The 18,019-nt window shown below is 38.6% G+C and overlaps 1 protein-coding gene across 1 annotated transcript in view; it reads left to right on the top strand.

The window, feature by feature from the left end:
• Positions 1-18,019, top strand: part of LOC111141071 (coiled-coil domain containing 192) — a 203,230-nt gene that overhangs the window by 55,835 nt on the left and 129,376 nt on the right. The gene's annotated exons all lie outside the window — the stretch shown is intronic.

The raw sequence follows: 18,019 nt of genomic DNA, 5'->3' as shown, positions 1-18,019 counted from the left end.
GCATAACTGTTCATTTTCCCTGCAAGTACTCCCCTGAGAGAGACCGTATGAAATTCTAGGGTGTATTTCTTTTTTTTTTTTTTTAAAGATTTTATTTATTTGACAGACAGAGATCACAAGTAGGCAGAGAGGGAGGCAGAGAGAGAGAGAGGAGGAAGCAGGCTCCCTGCTGAGCAGAGAGCCCGACGCGGGGCTCCATCCCAGGACCCTGGGGTCATGACCCGAGCCGAAGGCAGAGACCTTAACCCACTGAGCCACCCAGGCGCCCCTCTAGGGTGTATTTCATTGACACTTTGGCCTATCTTCACTCAGAGAAAGAATGAGCATCTCCTGCCACAAGACCCTTGCATGTTTCACACACATAAACCAGTTGCCACCCTGCCTCTGTCCCTTCCCAAGGATCTGAACAATTCTGATATCTTACAAGTTTCCCTGAAGACTTGCTCACCCTCTTTTCAATGATTTCTTCTATCCATATGTTGGGCCCTGGGGGAGGACTTTCTGATTAAGTATATTAGCTGGTCATGTTAAACGGCTAATCTGCATAACAACAAGGTCTCATACTATCTGAGACCTGAGGCACTGCTGTCCAGAAGTCCTACAGAAATAACTGCAAAATAACAAATTCTCATCACCATCCCTTTGATATTTGAAATAAGCTAATCTGGATAAATCATGGTAATTGACTGGGGGCTGGGTACGGAGAAAGAAAAGCTAATGTGCTGTGGCGGTTAGCAGAGCTTTTAGCTTTGACTTCAGAACTCTTTTGGCCTTGTATGCTCAACTGACCAAGCGTGAAAATGATTAAGGCCTGCATTTGTGACATGGTGACATATTCAGACAGCAGTATATCTCATTAGCTCAGTTTTCTGTTGCAGATGCCACCCTCTGGTCCCACCCCAGTCTGCCCCTGAGGGTGCCAGATAATGACTATTGTCAGAGGAAGTCTTCTCATGCCAGACTGGTACTGGCTGTAGGCCATTTGCCCAGGGTGGGTTTAGCTCAGAAATTTGTTAAGGAGAGCAGATTGTTCACCAAGGTTCTGATATTAGCTTCCAGCGTCTCTTCATGCAAAGCGGATTTAAAAAACAAAACAAAACAAAACAAAAACCATAGTCACAGATGCCTTTAGGAAATTCCTGTGGTGTCTTCTTCCATTGCCTAGCTTGTGGGGAGTCTATTCCTGCACCATGCTGGTCCTGGCCTGGGCTTGTCTGAACTGGGATTACTTTCTTGTATTAGGTATGGATACCCACAATGGAGATTTCTGCTATGTAACTGCTCAAAGTTAGGTTTTAATAGAGCAGGGTGGTTGCGAAAGCTTTGCTTCAACCCATCAAGAAGATTTAAATGAAAATATTAATAACAGTATTTATTGAGAGTAGATTTTGTGTCTATTATGTGATAGGTGCTTCATATATTTTCTATTTTAAGTCTCAATACAACCCAACAAGGTGGGCATTATTTTTCAGGTAGGAAAACAATATTAGAGATTAGATCACTTGTCACACATGTCAATTCTACCCATGCTTTTGCAAGCACAATTTGTTGCCTCTCCAAACTGTATTCTCTACATGCCATTTCAGGTATCAAATGGTGTTTATAGAAGTTCTTTCTGCAAGCTTGTCTCTCTATTCACTCTGAGTGATTCATCAGTACATAATGCCGCAACTCTCACTTCCATGCAAATAAACAACCCCCTCCACCCCCATCAAATTCTTTCGATCCTAATCATCCCCTAATTACAGCTCCTTAGGACTGTAATAATTTCTTAAAACATGGTTCCTTGAAAATAATCTTCCAAATGATGTTAATAGGTATTCTGGGGGAAAAAAAATTGGGAGGGGCACTGGAAATGAACTTAAGTTAGATGGGTTTAGTTACTGCAGGATTTATCAGTGTATAATCAATCTCTAAGAGAGGATTATAGTATGTTTTCTTCCAAGGGTGTTTGACCATGAGTGCACAAAGGTTTAGAGACTGCTAGCATATTGCATCAAATTAAAGCAGTATGTTTGCTACATATGACTTGAATATCTTGCTGATACCTTAGGCTCAGCATACACAAGGTCAAATTTATCATCTTCTAATCCTATCTCTTAAATATGTCCCTCTTTTTGGATTCCCACAATAGTGAATAATATCACACTGCTGTTGTTTATTCTACATCCAAACTACCAACCAGTATTAAAATCCTACCTCTCTCTGCCTCCATCCCACATTTAGTTAGTTGTCAGGCTATGGATATGTTTCTGAAAGTTATCTCACTTCTGTGTCTTCTATTCCATCATACTGTCATATCCCTAACTCTTTCTCACCATCTTTCATCTTATTGCTACTGGCCCCCAAATATTAACATATTCAGGTTCAGAAGCTCCTGCTGTCTGTCCCCCCAACCCAATCACAATGTAATCCTCTTGCTCTCACACCATCAAGTCCTGTCTGCAGAGCACAGAAAGCGTAAAACCCATGTGTGAAGATGCGGGGTGGAGGCAGAAAACTAAACAGAGACAAAGAGTAATGTTCAAAGGGAGGATGAAACCTACTGGGGCAGCAAAAAAGAGAACAGGGATTGAAGGACCAAGGTGGTTGGAAAAGAACTCTGTAGATGGGGTGAGGGTCCTTCTGGGATAGGACACTAGTAGGCTCCTGGGAGTTCTAGGGATGCTTAATATTAAGAAATAACTGTTAATCTCAGGAAACAAACTGAGGGTTGCTGGAGTGGAGGAGGGTGGGAGGGATGGAGTGGCTGGGTGATGGATATTGGGGAGGGTATATGTTGTAATGAGCTCTGTGAACTGTGTAAGACAGCAATCACAGATCTGTACCCCTGAAACAAATAATACATTCTATGTTAATAAAAAAAATGATTAAGAAAAATGTTAAAATGTTAAGAAAAAAAAACTTAAAAAAAAAAAAAAGAAATAACAGAATATTAATAGGAATTGTCAAGCGGTATATACTTGAATCCCCCTAAATGTTTAGGAGTCATGTGTAAAGCTTGGAATTCCTTTTTGGGCTTTGCCTCCTCAATGTCACACTACTGTAGGATGTGACCCTGTAGTAGTCTTCTGGCTTCCCTGCCTCTGCCCTGTAAGAGGTTTCCAAAGGACCATTCCTACCCCAAGCTCCCCACTCCTACCCTACCCCCACACTGCCCCCCACTGAATAAGCTAATAAAATGGCACTTCTGTCTTTTCTTATGCATCCCATGCCAGCTGATGCCCTGTGAGTTTACTCTCTGTGTTATTCTGGTCTGGACTATTCCTACCTCTGCTCTTTATCCAAATAATTCTTACTCTTCTTGCAAGACTTGTATCAGGGATCAACCTCTTCCTTAGCCCCCAGATTACTTTCTCTGGACTCCCATAACCTCCTGTACATACATCTATTTTAGTTCAAAATACTACTTTTTGTTGATATTATCTGTTCATATATCTGTCCCCTACTAGACTCAAAGGTCATTGAGGGCAACATCAAGAACGTGTCTCTGTAACTATCACTCCAAGTACAGGGCTAGACACATTACAGCCACTCAATATATTTTCTAAACTGAAATGAATTTTACTCTGATCATGTCATTTCCCCCGTTTCAAAGCCTAGAGTAAGATAATGGTTGCCCATTACTCCAGAATAAAGTCCAACCTCCTGACCATGGCATTCATCACACTGAAAATGAGGCTCTGACCCCTTTCCCCAACTTCTCTGTATCACACATCTGTGACTCCCAAGAATGCCATGCATTCCTGCCCTAGGGGTTATGCTTGTGGTTTCTTTCTACTTGGAATATCAGTTCCCACCAACAATTCTGATGAAGAATGCCAGTTTTTTCCCATTCTTCATCAGAATTGTTCCTTCCAGGAAGTTTCTCCTGACCATCCAACCAGAAGTAATCTCTTTCTTTAGTACTTTCATAGTACTAGCACATCTTTCATACTTTAGTACTTTCATAGCACATCTCTATACCTGTCTTTTGTCACTTGTCACACTATGACCCATAAGAGAATTATGTGATGTGAACTAGCTTTTCCCCAAGACTGTGAGCTCATGGGGAAGAGGGAGCAAGTCTCTTTATCTTTATGCCTCTCACAGGGTGTAGCTCAATACCTTGTTCAGGTTTCACTGAAATGAATTGCTAAAATGGCTAAATTAAAAACAAAGTTATTCTGGTATTTATAGCAATCTACTTTAAATTTTATTTCCTAAATATACAGTTACATAAGTTGTTATCATAAACTGAATATGATACTTTCAAGGTATAACATGGAAAGGACAAAAAGTAATGATCTCTTAGAATGGAAATAGAAGGAAAAAGTAGTAGCAAAAGGAGTACAGTTCTGCAAAACCCCTATTTCAAAAGAAGAACATCCAAAGGAAATTATGGTCTTAACATGAAAGTTAACCTGTGGCTTTCTTTTATTCAGAGTTTGCATTCCTGTAACCCAAAAGGTGAATTATATTTTCGTATAATTAAATTGATAGCTATAAAATGTAGAGAAGACAGAAGCCTAAAAATTTCAGTCTGAGTTGTCACTACTATTATTTGGAAGCTTAAAATCTCATCTCATTAACTTTATGTAGTCACAGCTTACACTTTTCAAAGATTACAAAGGGTCATAAGTGCACACATGGATACCCACTCCAGCCACCCAGAGGGCTGACCTGCCCGAGGCATTTTTGTCAACCCTTCCCACATGATTACTTATCTACTTAGAGATCTACACAAGATTAAACAAATATTTGAAGCAAATGTTTATAATCGCTCAAAGGTAATTGTTCATGTCAGGGCAATTTGAGTCAGGACTAGGTATGTTAAGGAAAAATATCCTTTTAAAATTAGTGCCTTCCAAATTGTTGAATCTATTGCTTCACTGTTTTTAGTATTTGGGGGTATAAGTCCTTAGCCGTGTCTATCTACTTTGTTGTTGATGATCTGATTACTTGCAATAACCCCGAGTTTTGCCTCCCTGCTTCACTTCCATCTCAATGGCCAACCCATCTCTTGATCTAGCTATCCCCCAAGATCTGACCATGGTCAAAAGTTCCATAATAGTCGATGGGATTATTTCAAAAAGAGAAATCTGGGTAACTAGGAGGTAATACTCAAGTGCTATGTATTCTCTGCACTGTCTTGTATGCTTGAAATATTTCTAATAAAGTAAAAAAGTTAAGAGTATCCAGAAGAAGAAACCATTCCAATGAATTGTATAGCATGCTTCAAGCTGTAGAACAGATGAGTATTTCTTTGAAATCAGAAGTTCCTGACTTAGAGTTCCTTAGGACATAGTTAAACCTGGAAGCAATAGTCTTGAAGCTTGGAACCAGGAAAACAAGGCATGGGAGGGCCCACCATGGGAACTCAAGACAGAGTTTTCCTGAAGAGTTGATTTCACTTCTTCCTTTCCTCCTCCAAAGAAGCTATCAGCTGCCTTCTAAGAATCTATAGGAGCCCTCAGTTTAGATCAAGAGCAAACTCCTCTCCCCTAGGATTCCAGGCCCTCTGTTAATTGGTCTTTTCCTAGTATGATAGAAGACATGGACTGTTTTTGTTGTTATTGTGTTTCTTGGCTACAAAAGCGTCCATTAACATATCTGGCAATCATACCCTGATATCCTTTCCAGTTACATCTCTTTCATCATGCACTGTCTTGGAGGGTCTGTAATTCAAAATTCCCTATCACACAGTAGCTGAGGAGTGGGCATCATCTCTAAGGCAATTAGATTCTGAATATTAATTCAGGTGAAGCAAGAGAGGAAGAATAGCTGGAAGTGACATTTCTGTGATGCTCTTGTCCAGGAAGCATGACAAAGGGGTTTGTGCTGCTGGCACCAGAACTACTCTAGTTCCTGTCTATTTCTGAATCTGATTCCTGTGCATTTTAGGAACCATGCAACAATCCTCACAGTTTGAAGAAATTCCCTTTTTCTTTAAACTAGTCAGAATCACACTAGGTTTTTAGACGTGAGAAGTTGCGATTCTTATGCTATCCAAGTAGTTCTCAAAGAATGGCCCCTGGACTAGAAGCATCAGAGTCACCGGGACTTGTTTGAAGTACAGATCTTGAGGCCTCATCTCATACCTCCCAAATCTGAAACACTCGGAGGCAGACCCAGCAATAGTGCTTTTAAAATCCTCCAGGTGATTGTGATGATAACTAATGTCTGAGAAGTGCTAGACTGTCCAATAAAAGCCCACCACTTTCAACCTGGACCCTTTATTTTTATAAGAATCAGAATCCTTGAGCAGCATCTTGCTGTTGGGGGCCAACCTCTCTGTCCTCATGCTCCTACCTCTGTGAAACATCTCTAGGCCTGATTCTTAATACAGCAAGCTGGGACTGTGGCACATAGGACATGTTTGTTCAACTGATGAGCCAAATGGGGACAATCTACCTTCTCTTCCCATCCAAATCCCATACTTCTATGTACTCAAAGTATCACTTCATTTCCAAAGCTTGTCATGACTAATTCTAAGATAAAGTGACTGTAATGAATGCACCTTAGAGTCCTCTAATGATTTACCGTTTTCTAAATGCTCCCACCCACATTATGTCATTCATTTCCCACAACAATCCTGTGAGGCAGGTATTACTACTCCTCTATCAGATGAAGAAAGTCAGAGTCAGAGATAGTAAGAAGCCTGCTCACAGCAAACTGTTAGTAGGTGGCAAAGTAAAGACTCGAACGTAGGTATATTTACTTCAGGATCCCTGATGCATAAGTTTGGTTTCACATTTTAAAATTTCACACTTAATTCAGAATTTTTGCTGAAGATATATGCCTACATGCATAAGCCAGTGTGTCAATAAATTTGTTTTTATGATTTTTTTAGCTGTATTGTATTCTATAGACCTCCTGGCTGTTAATTACCGTGAGAGGGTTTGGTGCTACAAGCGCATGGTGCCCTACCTACCTGAAACCAATGAGCAGTGGGGAAATTCCTGCCCTATGGGCCATTTTTTCAGAGCCAGACATGTTAATCAAAATGGAAAATTCCACTATGATTATTTATGAACACAACATGGTTGTGTGTGGTATAAATCTCAGAAATATTTTTATCACATTAGTTGATTATATTATAATCACCCCTCTCTGCATCCCACCTTCTTTGGTTAGTTTGTCTGGACTGGATGACTATGTGGTCCCTCATCTGAATCCCATACCTGGTTATTCCATGGTTCATCTCCCACATGCTTGAGCTAGAGAGGTTAAAAATCAGAGAAGAGTAACAGAGGCTTTTAAATACCATGGATGAATGTTACTACCAAACTTCTCTGAGGGCTTGGAAGGGGAAAGGGTCTGAATTCTCAATTCACACCAGCAGGATGCTTGTAATTTAGAATCAGTGCTCTCTGAAATTTGAGCCATCAAACAGACCTGGCCCAGTAAGATGTGACTAAGTAGCTAAATTCTAAATACTGATGAGGTGATATTCAAAATAAAACTTTGGAACTCAATCAGGAACTTATTCAACTTATCCTTCTGTTTCTTTTGTCTAGAAATCCAAGGCACAATAAATTACTGTGGGAACCACTAATCTTAGCTGCTGGATCTCCTAATGAGGGCAGTTGGAGGTATAGTGACCTAAGGCATGAGCCTGGTCACATCTTGCAAGCCTAGATTCTGGCTGATGTCCAAGAGGCTCATTTTCTCCTCAACCAGATCTGAGTGCTATTCTTCATGTTCCATAGATGATAACTAAGTTTAAACTGAATAAGCACCCAAAGACAATTCCTGCCACCCCACCTTTTTAGAACCATCACATGTGCTGGATCTTGGTCTTGCCACTGAGTTGGACACAGAGTATAATGCTTTCACTTTTTTTTTTTTTTTTAATAAATACCTATTAGCTACCTATGCATTTCTTCAAACACTTATTTTTGTGCCTTACATGATAAGCATGTACTTCTCACACCAACATTTTATCAAAGGAATACACAAATTTTAGAGGTCCAAACATTCAATATAGGTCATTGTTATAATCTCCATCTACTTGTCAAAAAACCAGATGGGAATAATGTATGATTATACAAAGCATTTTCTCACTTTTGATTCTGAGCTGCATTAATCTAGCCATTAATGCTCACACAGAACTCAAACTATACTACTGTTAACAGAATCTAGTATACATCATATTTTCATTATTTTTTCTTAAGAATTCAAATCACTTTAAGATGAGTGAGAATACTTTCCCATTACAAAGAAACGTAAGGTACTGATATAGTTCATGAGGGCTCTTTAAAAGGCCCCACTATCCGATTCTTGCCAGAGAGAGGGTAGTAACCGAGAGCCAGTCCCTGGACTTGAAGGACCTGGCAAAGTTTCCTAAAGTTCTGTTCCTCTTATCTGTGGAGAGAAGCTAATAACATTACTTGGCCTCACAGGGTGTTTTAGAAGTCAAGTACAGTGACATGTATGAAATAGTTAGCAGAGTGCCCAATAAATACGAAGGTTCAAAAAATCTACTAACAGTTATTCCAAAATGAACTGTTTCACCATTTTTATGGGACTGTGGTTAACAGCCTTATAGAATAAAGTACCTTATTTTAGCTCCCAGTTTATTTTATAGGGGGTACTAGGAAGTTAAAGACAAAATTACTTTCTGAAGAGAGTCTGGTTGTGTTCTGTCAGCACTTTCTCAGTTCATTTCTTTCCCTGGTGAATATCTTTTTAAGCCTTTGGTAGATCTATCTCCTTGTAATTTTTCTGTTTCTCTGCATTATAAGTTTCCTAAGAGTAGAGCCTGCATCTAATTCCTGATGTCTGCTCCTCAGTTGGTTCTCAATAAGTAGGGGTCAAATGACTCAGTCAGTCAGACAGTGGGTGAGTGGATGAATGGAAGTTGAATTCAAGAAGTATCATTTCAGGCCCCACAATTTCCAAGAAAGAATATCAGCTATATCCCCAGCATAATTGGCCATTTCTACGAGAGAGCTCTGGGCTTCACTGTACTCTAGGGTCTAACCAGTAGTGTCACTCAATACTTAGCTTTAAAAAGCTTGGATGAGAGAAAGTATATCACAGAGGAGCGCCTGAAATAAAGTCCATGTTTTCTTTTAGAGAGACACCCTAAAATCCTTCCTCAATTAAGTGAGGTCAGCAGACAGCCAATTCCTAGACTGTATCAAGTTGCCTGAGAAATGTTTTCACTGAATGTGGGAGGAGACGTATGGCATGATGCTAATAACTTAGTTTGGGAAGACTTTATAAGAAAGCTCTCTTAAGGGCACCTGGGTGGCTCAGTCAGTTAGGCTCCTGGCTTCAGCTCCAGTCGTGATCTTGGAGTCCTGAGATAGGGCCTGTATTGGGCTCTGCCCTCAGCGGGGAGTCTGCTTGTCCCTCTGTTCCCTCCCCCTGTTGGTGCTCTTTCTCTCTCAAATAACTAAAATCTTTAAAGGAAAAAAAAAAGGAAAAAAAAAACTGTCCTATAAAGGTCATTATTGTTTATTGTCAGATTATTATTGAGGAAATTTATTATTATATTAGAGAGTATGCCATCTGCCCCACAAATATTGGTACCTTCATTAAGCACTGGGCTTACTTTTACTCCATGGATTCTGTCTCTATAAATGGTTATTTTGACCACCAGAAGGTTGAGAGTCAAGTTCTTTGTGCCTCACCTCTAACAAGTGTTTAGGTAGGATGTCAGGACATGAACTGTGTGAACCAAACTTCCGAACTTGCTCCATCTTATTTTCCTGCCTTTACATTCCTTTTACGTATCTTTCAAGTTTATTTCAGTGGCCTCTAACTTAATATACCTACTTTTTCAAGCTATACTGATTTTTTTCTGAAATGCATAATTACCAAATGAAATCAGTGAAATATAAAGGAAGTAATCAGACTGATTCCAGAGTTGGTTCCGTTGACTACAGATTCAAAGATACAAGTCTCTTACTTAAATCTCTCAGTGGCTGCTCATTAACAGTAAGAGAGTAAAGGTCAGGTAAGGACCTTGACCAGATCCTTACTACTTTTCCTTTGACAGTTTGAACTCCTGACCTTGTCCCCTGCCTTCTACTGACAATTGACATTCAACTATGACACTGATTTGAGGATCTAGGACTCACTAAATATTCCCCTAGGTTCTGGCCTCCAACCCTTCCCAAGGTGAACCCTTCCTTCTGCTTCTTCACCCACTTCTTGCCTTTCAAAACCAGGAGTACATCTCCCTCAACTGACATGCCTCTCTGGACTCCTCGGGCTGTAACTATCATTCCCTCTAGTGCATATTCTATGGATCTTTCCTTTAGGCTCACTTCTACTCCATTAGTTGAATTCCCCAGTTCTGAGACTTTGCTTTAATCTCATATAATTCTTGGTGTAAAGTAAGTTCAATAAATACCTTGTTGAATGAATGACCAAATAAATATAAGAATCTATCTGTATGTGATAGTTGCTATTTAATGTGAGTTTTAAAAAGCAAATTAAGTGTGCCTCTCTAGTTGATAGCAAATCACCTAGAAAAGATACTAAGAAATTACTTATTAATAATTCCCTAGTGAAGAAACAAAAGCAAAAAAAATGTTATATCTCAAATGGATATGGCCTGTAGTTTATGAATATTAAACTTTATGTTCTCCTGATATAATTTTATACTGTTATTAAACATTAACTATAATGTTTAATTTAACCATAGTTATTTATTTATACTCTATTTAACTTCACAAAGAATTTGAGATAGCCTACAAGAAATGTACGCATGAAATAGATGAATTTTTTAAGTACATAAATAACTATAAATGAGAATATATATTAAAACAAAATAGCAATAAAAGGAGAAAAATTGAATATACATGTTTAAATCATAACTTCCCATACAGTATACTTGAAACAGAAATATAGCTATGATGTTCTTAACAGCCAAAGGCAAAATGGAGAAAATGATAGATGAGTAGTTCTTATCGTACTGTGGGAAGGATGTTATTAATTATTTTCTAGTGAGTTAATTCTGAATGAGACTTCATGTTGGACTTTATATTGGGAATATTAAGAGATACAATCAGAGGGCAAAAACTGTCAGTAATATCAGGTGAACAAATGCAGTTATAGATTTTATATGACTAGTTCTATTAGCCCCATCAAAAGAAGCCAAGGATGTAGCATGTAAATAGTTAAAATAATCATTACTCACTCTAAGTATAGTCTAGTTGGTATTGCATATTTTTTTAAATCCCCAGCTCTTTATGATAATTCAACAGGAACATTCAATTGCATTCAAAGCCCAAGTAAGTAATGCATAAGAGGGAAGATGGCCAGAATAAGTTATATGGGTCTGGAGGGGGCATAGCTTCCATAAAAGGGAGACTAAAGCCCAACTTGGCTAGATTATCAAGTTTTTCAGAAGATGAAAATCCAGATTTTTGTGTGAAATTTTCCCACTTATAAATGTTGGCAACTAATTTAAAAAAATAGAATGTTCTGTGTAGCAAACAAAACACATTTATAGGTAGCCTAAATATGAACTTTAGAATGGATTTTAAGCTACCATTTTCTTATATCTTTTTTACAATTTTGAGAGATGTTCTTTACAGAGGACATGATTGTGTCATGAATGTAGGTGAGAAGGAATTAGTTTGCTTTTATAGCTGCTATTCCAGCCACCCTAATTTTTTTAGTTAGAATAAGGCTAGCTGTTGTAACAAATAGACCCCAAAATTTCAGTGGCTTAGCACAATAGAAATTTGCCTATTCAAGTATTGTGAGTGCTCTTGTTGGTGCAGAGATTCTGCTCATTCTTTATCACTCAAGGTCATTTAGTGATAAAGACTAACAAAGCCTCCGATATCTTCGAAGGGTAAATTCCCACTATGATGATTTGGGATCATCCCTTTTCTAGATGATCAGACTAGAGGAGATCATGGAGGTATGTGCTTGGAAAGCTTATAATGACCTAAAGAGTAGTCTCCATGCTCGACCTCATCCCATGGGGGATATACTTAAAGACCTTGCGGTGGATGCCTGAAACAACAGATAGTACTGAACTCTATATATACCACATTTTTTTTTACACATATATACCTATGATGTAGTTTATTTTAAAAATTAAGTAGAGTAAGAGATAACAATAACTAATAATAAGAACATGTACAACAATATACTGTAATAAAAGTTATGTAAATATGGTCTCTCTCTCTCTCCTTCTGAAGATACTATATTCCTTCTTCTTGTGATGATGAGAGCTGACAAAATGCTTCTGTAATGAGATGAAGTGAGGTGACTGACATAGGCACTGTGATGTAACATGAGGCTACTTTTGGCCTTCTGACAGCATACCAGAAGGAAGACCAGCTGCTTTTAGACCATGGCTAACCTTGGGTGATTAAAACTGTGGAAAGCAAAACCACCGATAAGGGGGGCTACCTATCTGCAAATGATGCACCTAACTTCTTCTTACATTCATTGACTAAAACTTAGTTGTGAGGCCACAGTAATTGTAGGGAATGCTGGGAAGGGTATTCTGTCTGTATACCCAGGAAGAAGAGGGAAGCAAGTATCAGATTTGACCACACCAGAGTTTAAGTCATTTTACTTATCCTGGATCTATAAGTATTTACAACTTCACCCCAGAGTAAAGGACATGAGAAATTGGTTTATTATTATTATTATTATTTCTACTACTACTATTACTAAACCAGGTAAAACTATTACTAAAACAGGTAAATACCAGACAATCAAAAGGTATGAGAGAGAATGTACAATTTACCTCCATGTCTAACTTCATGAGAATGTATAAAATATAGTATTTTTTTCCTTAAATAAAATCAAATCTGACTCAGGCCCCTACTGTAACTGTTAGCCAGAAATTCGGTCTCAGTTATTGGTAGGAACAATGGTTCCCTCTCCTCTCTGAGGTTTGCCCAGGTACCCCAGGGATTTTACTAGCCAGAAGTTGGGGGGCACTATGTTCTTTACGGCTGCCGTTTTTCTGTTCTGTGCCCATGCGTATGGGTCCATACGAAGACCTGTGGCTCTTTTGGTGGAGCACTAAGTTTTAATAGAAGATTTGTGGGAACTCCTGGTCTATATAAAGCAGTCAGAGCCAAGCACACCTGCTTATTTGCAGTCTTGTTGCCCAAAGGAATTAGGAAGAAGTGGAGTATGCTCCCTGCCATCTGAAGAACCCCCAATATCTCACCCTCTCTCTTTGGATGAATCAACTTCCTCCTCTCAGGTTTGTTTACTTTCTTTTCTTTCTCAAAACACCAGATTCCACTTCTCTTCTACTTGAGATATTTTTAGGTTCTTCTATTAATGAGACCAAGCCTCTCAGCCAAAGGCTTTTCAGATGCTCAAAACTTCATCAATGAATGTTAATTTCCCTTCCTTGCATGGGAATCAAGGGTGGTGTTGGTGTTGGCCTAGGGGCAATTCCTCTTTATGAGACTGTTGTTTCCAGGTTGGATTTATGTGAAACTTAGACTGTCTAAAGAGTTATGTGGAAATGTATGCTTAGATAGTTGAGTAGAAATGTAGTGTATTTTTAGTTGGTTTTGTGGCTCAATGTGAAGAAGTATGATGATTACTGATTAAACTAAAATCTGAACTGTTAACTTTAGCTATTAGCCTTGAAATTGACTTTGACTTTTCATTCATATCTCAGTTTCCAATCCCCAGGGATTCGTCTATCATCGTTAGTAGGTATATTAGGCAGTAACATCCATAAGAGAAAACGTGAGCTCTCACACTAGTCATGAGGTATAACAGAGTCTTTGGCAAGGTCTAGGAAAAGAGAGAGAGATAGAGGATAAGCACCTACCTTTCCCTCCTCAACCTCTCCTTCCCATGACCCACACCTTCCACACACATACCCCCAAAAAACTAAGCATATTAGCTAAATATTCAAGAAATGTTTAAGCATTACCTGCTTGCATGAGATCTTTTTCCCACTGCACATTCAAAAGAGACTACCTGGGGTCAAGGCACCACTCTTCTAGCTTACCAGTCATATGACTCTGGGTAGGTTGCTTGACCTCTCTGAGGCTCAAAGCCCACAGTTTCAAAATGGTTCTAATAAATGGATCTAGTTCATGGGGTCATCATCAAGAATAAATGAGTTAATTAGTGTCATACTTAGAAAATTCTTAGATCAGTACCTGCCGTGCTGTAAATTTTATACAAGTGCTTGCTAACTAAGACAACACAACAAAAATAACACCACCACCAAAACAAAAAAAAAACAGCAAACATTCCTATGGCTTTTTCTTGAGTTTTAACAGCATTCTTGATGAGAAAATTCAGCATCCTGACTATCTATAAAATGGTATCATCATAGAACCCATCTTAATAGGGTTACTGAAAGGACGAAATGAGTTGATAAAGGTAAAGGGCTTCAAACTGTGACTAGGACATAGCCCAATGAAGAATTGCCATTCTTTTGCTTTACCCTGAACTTCATTTGCTAAATATTCTTTGATGTTTATCTAATAGTCAAAAAATATATTTTTTCAGGATCAGAATCCATTTTATTGAGTTTAACTCTCAAGTACTTCATTGTAGTCACAATAAGTACATATCCCTATTGAACCCAAAGAAGTGTTAATGCTTATAAGAATTTATTCTTAATAAGGACTATTCTTATAAGGACTTATTCTTTCTGTGTCTGAAAAGGGTATGTCGGAGACCATCTGCACCTGCCAAAGGAAGCCCAGAGGAGCTAATAGGGTGTTTTTGCTCACCTTCGCTTGAGCAAGAACATAGTGATTGTGTTAGACAGATGTAATTGCCACAGGGAATGGAAAACTACTGCTGAAAAGTTTTGCAACTGGAATAGATCATCTTTGATGCTCAGAGGCGATTCTGACCATACTCCTGCCCCTCTACCTTTGCTTTCCCAGCCTTTATTTTCTCAGTCCTCTGGGGAATGTCATCCTACCTGATTCTGTCCAATTCTTGCTTGACCCCTTAAAGAAAAGATCCCAACTGGGAGTTTTGATGACGCATATTGCCCCTGTGTAGTGCTAAATAAAATGCAGCTGGTTTAGCCAAAGTGTTATTTGACATTCATTTTTGGATGCACATTTCTGGAAATAAATGTGTCTTTAGTGGGAGAGCCAGTGGAGGGCAAAGGTGGGTCAGTGGGCACACAACTTTCTATGAGACCTTTCTGATGTTGTTCTTCACTTTCCTGATTTCAGTGCCTAAGATATGACTTAAATTGGCCCTGTTTTATTTTGTCCTTATTCTGTTTAGCCTTCCCTTTTTCAAAAACTGTGAGGAATTCCTCTAGGACAGAAGCACCCTCAACTGAGTTGAATGAGAAACTTCAGAACTGTCAAGGATTTACTTTTTAAAATTTTAATACAGTTTCCTAGATATTACTGATGATGTCAATCTCCTGTTTTAAAAAATAAAAAAGGAAGTTGTTTCTAATTTTAAATGGTAATTTAAGTAGCTGCTTATGTGTAGATGTTTATCATCTGTAGTGTTTCAAATATAAATAATTCTACCTTTTGCCTAATCGTTTCCCTTGGTTGTAAGTGTCACTTACTGAGAGCTGACATAAACCCCACCAGGAGGCTGCAGGGAGGAAGAAGGGTCTGGGAGAGATCTCTTGAGCTTTTATAAATGAGAAATTAGAACCTGTAACAATAGTCAGCAACCATACAAATAAATGATTTAGACAGACTCATCTAAATGGGAGTGATTTCTCAGAGAGGGACAAATCAGGTCACAGAGTTGACAAATGGTTTAGGTATGAGTTATTTCAAAAATAAAACCAAAAATAATAACTCCACACTTTGTAAACTTTTTCCATTAATAAGTTATGGCAATATGATGTTGCGGGAAATATGGAGGATTTGGGCTTCTCATAGAGAAGACACAAGTAAATGACAAGATTCCAGGAACAGGTTATGGATTACAAAACCAAAAGAAATAGTTATTAACTGATCATTCTTCAACTCTTTCTGCTGATACTAGCAAGCCAGTCTCTTATCCTTCAGTTTAATAGGTGCTGGGAGCCATGGTTGTGAAATGTTACTGCCCGTCCTCCTGCAAGAAATGGTTAACGGGAAGGATTCGAAGGAGCAGGAGGAGGAGGCAAGGTGGTCAAACAGGGAGGCTACTGCCGGTGTAGGGGGAACTGCATAGTGCACCAGGATGTGAGTGGGAGTTGGAACAACGCAGTCAGTCAAACTGGAAGCTCAGAGGAGGGAATAGGTGGAAATGAGAATAGGAGGCATTATGCTGCTTTGTGGAATTGCTAATGAGAATATAGCTAGATGTTTACGTTAAGCATTAAAAACAAGTTATGTCCAGTTTGAGCTCATGGGAATGTTTCCCCCTCAACACTATTCCACGCCTGAAACACACTTATCCCCAGAGACAGAGCTCATGAGGTAACCAGAGTAATTAAAGAGTTCTATCACAGTAACCCTTTAAAAGGCATAGTGCTCAGCTAGTCATTATTGTAGATAAAAGTTACACTGGATGGAAACCCAGGATTGAGGTGGATTTTAGCCTGTACAACTAGCATGTTAAATGCTCATAGATGTACAGTTTGGAAAAGTTGAGTTGAAGAGAGATTCAGAAGATGGTTTTTGATTTCTCCAAAAGTGTGTTGCCTGGAGTATTAATTTACCATTTGGCCATGGATTTTACCATAAGAACTTAAGATTTCAGAATGACTTCCTAACAAATTGATCTCTTGCTGGTCAGTTTCAAGTCTTACCCCTTTGGGAACTCATACCAATGAAATTATATGCTACTTGGCTCTCATTGGTCTCCCATTCATGTCTTACATATCTGTATTATCTTAAACATTATTAAGGACAAAGAGCTATATTCAAAAATCTTCTTTAAGTATGGAAAATTCTTGTTCTTAGGATACTTAAATTTTGATTCATTTTCATTTGTTTTATTTTTACATATGAGACCATATGTTCTGGGAAAAATTTTAGCCTAAAAATATAATTCTCCACAACCCTTATGAATAAATATTATGACAGCAAGGTCTCTCTCTTTTTGTAATGGCCACATGTCACCTTAAAAATGCATGATACTAAGATTTCAGGCTAGTGTTTCTCAATCTAGAATGGTATGGTCACAGGTATATTCTTAGGTCCATATGGTGTATGCATACACCATGTGTCTTGGGAGCTACTGTATCATCAGCTTCCGTATATTTTAGGAAAGGTCCATTGACATTTGTGATATTTTCTGTAGATTCCCATATGCCGAAATAAAGTAAATCTCAGGAAGATGGAGGAGAAATGTCAGAATATCAATTGAAGTGCTACCTCTCTCCTCCTGGATTTCATTCCAGAGTGCTCTCAGAAACTCAAAACATGGTATCTTAAAGATGGATCTGTGTAGTAGTTCATTTGAAGATGAAGTGGGGTTGAGAGAGAAGGAGCTTTGACATAATTTCCATGTTCTGACAGGTTCTTGCATGGAAGTTACCTTTAGCATTACAAAAACAATGTTCTTGCAGGCCTTCTAGATTGCCCACTGGAATCTGGGAGTGTTTTTATACAGAAAAGTGTAAGAAGGAATATTATCAAAATCAGCAGTTGAATACATTCTTATCAGATGTTATTAATTATACAACATGTCCATACCAAGGTCAAAAATCACAGATTTATGGTTTTTTTGTGTGTCTCAAAATTTTCTATCCATCACTGATACTCAGATAAAGCTATTAGACAACATATTTTAAAGCCCCTGTGTTTGAGAAAAATAGTGGGGCAGGAAGGGTGGAAAGAAATGAGGTCATCTGAACTTACATGCACAGTGGACTTGGTAAAAAGATCAGGATTCAGAATGAGTGTTCTGCAGGGACAACAAAATACTGTTGTGGGGATTATTATTTTATTAGTGTCAAATGTCACAATCACAATCATTCAGACTGCACCTGTGAAACTTTTTATACTCTGAGTGACAAAGAGAATTTGTCAAATTGAGCCATGCAAGCAGGGGCTTATCTGCAGAGGAGATTGGTATGGCCCTAAAGCTAATTAGTGAATTTGGGGCAAGTGTCTCCTTACAGTTCAGCACCAGTTCAGGGTTTCTAAGGTAG

This window comes from Enhydra lutris, unplaced genomic scaffold, assembly GCF_002288905.1.
Source record: "Enhydra lutris kenyoni isolate GAN:26980312 unplaced genomic scaffold, ASM228890v2 scaffoldscaffold5, whole genome shotgun sequence".
In the NCBI taxonomy this organism is placed as follows: Eukaryota; Metazoa; Chordata; class Mammalia; order Carnivora; family Mustelidae; genus Enhydra; species Enhydra lutris.
The sequence above is the reverse complement of the archived record's forward strand: the minus strand, read 5'-3'. Positions and strand labels throughout refer to the sequence as shown.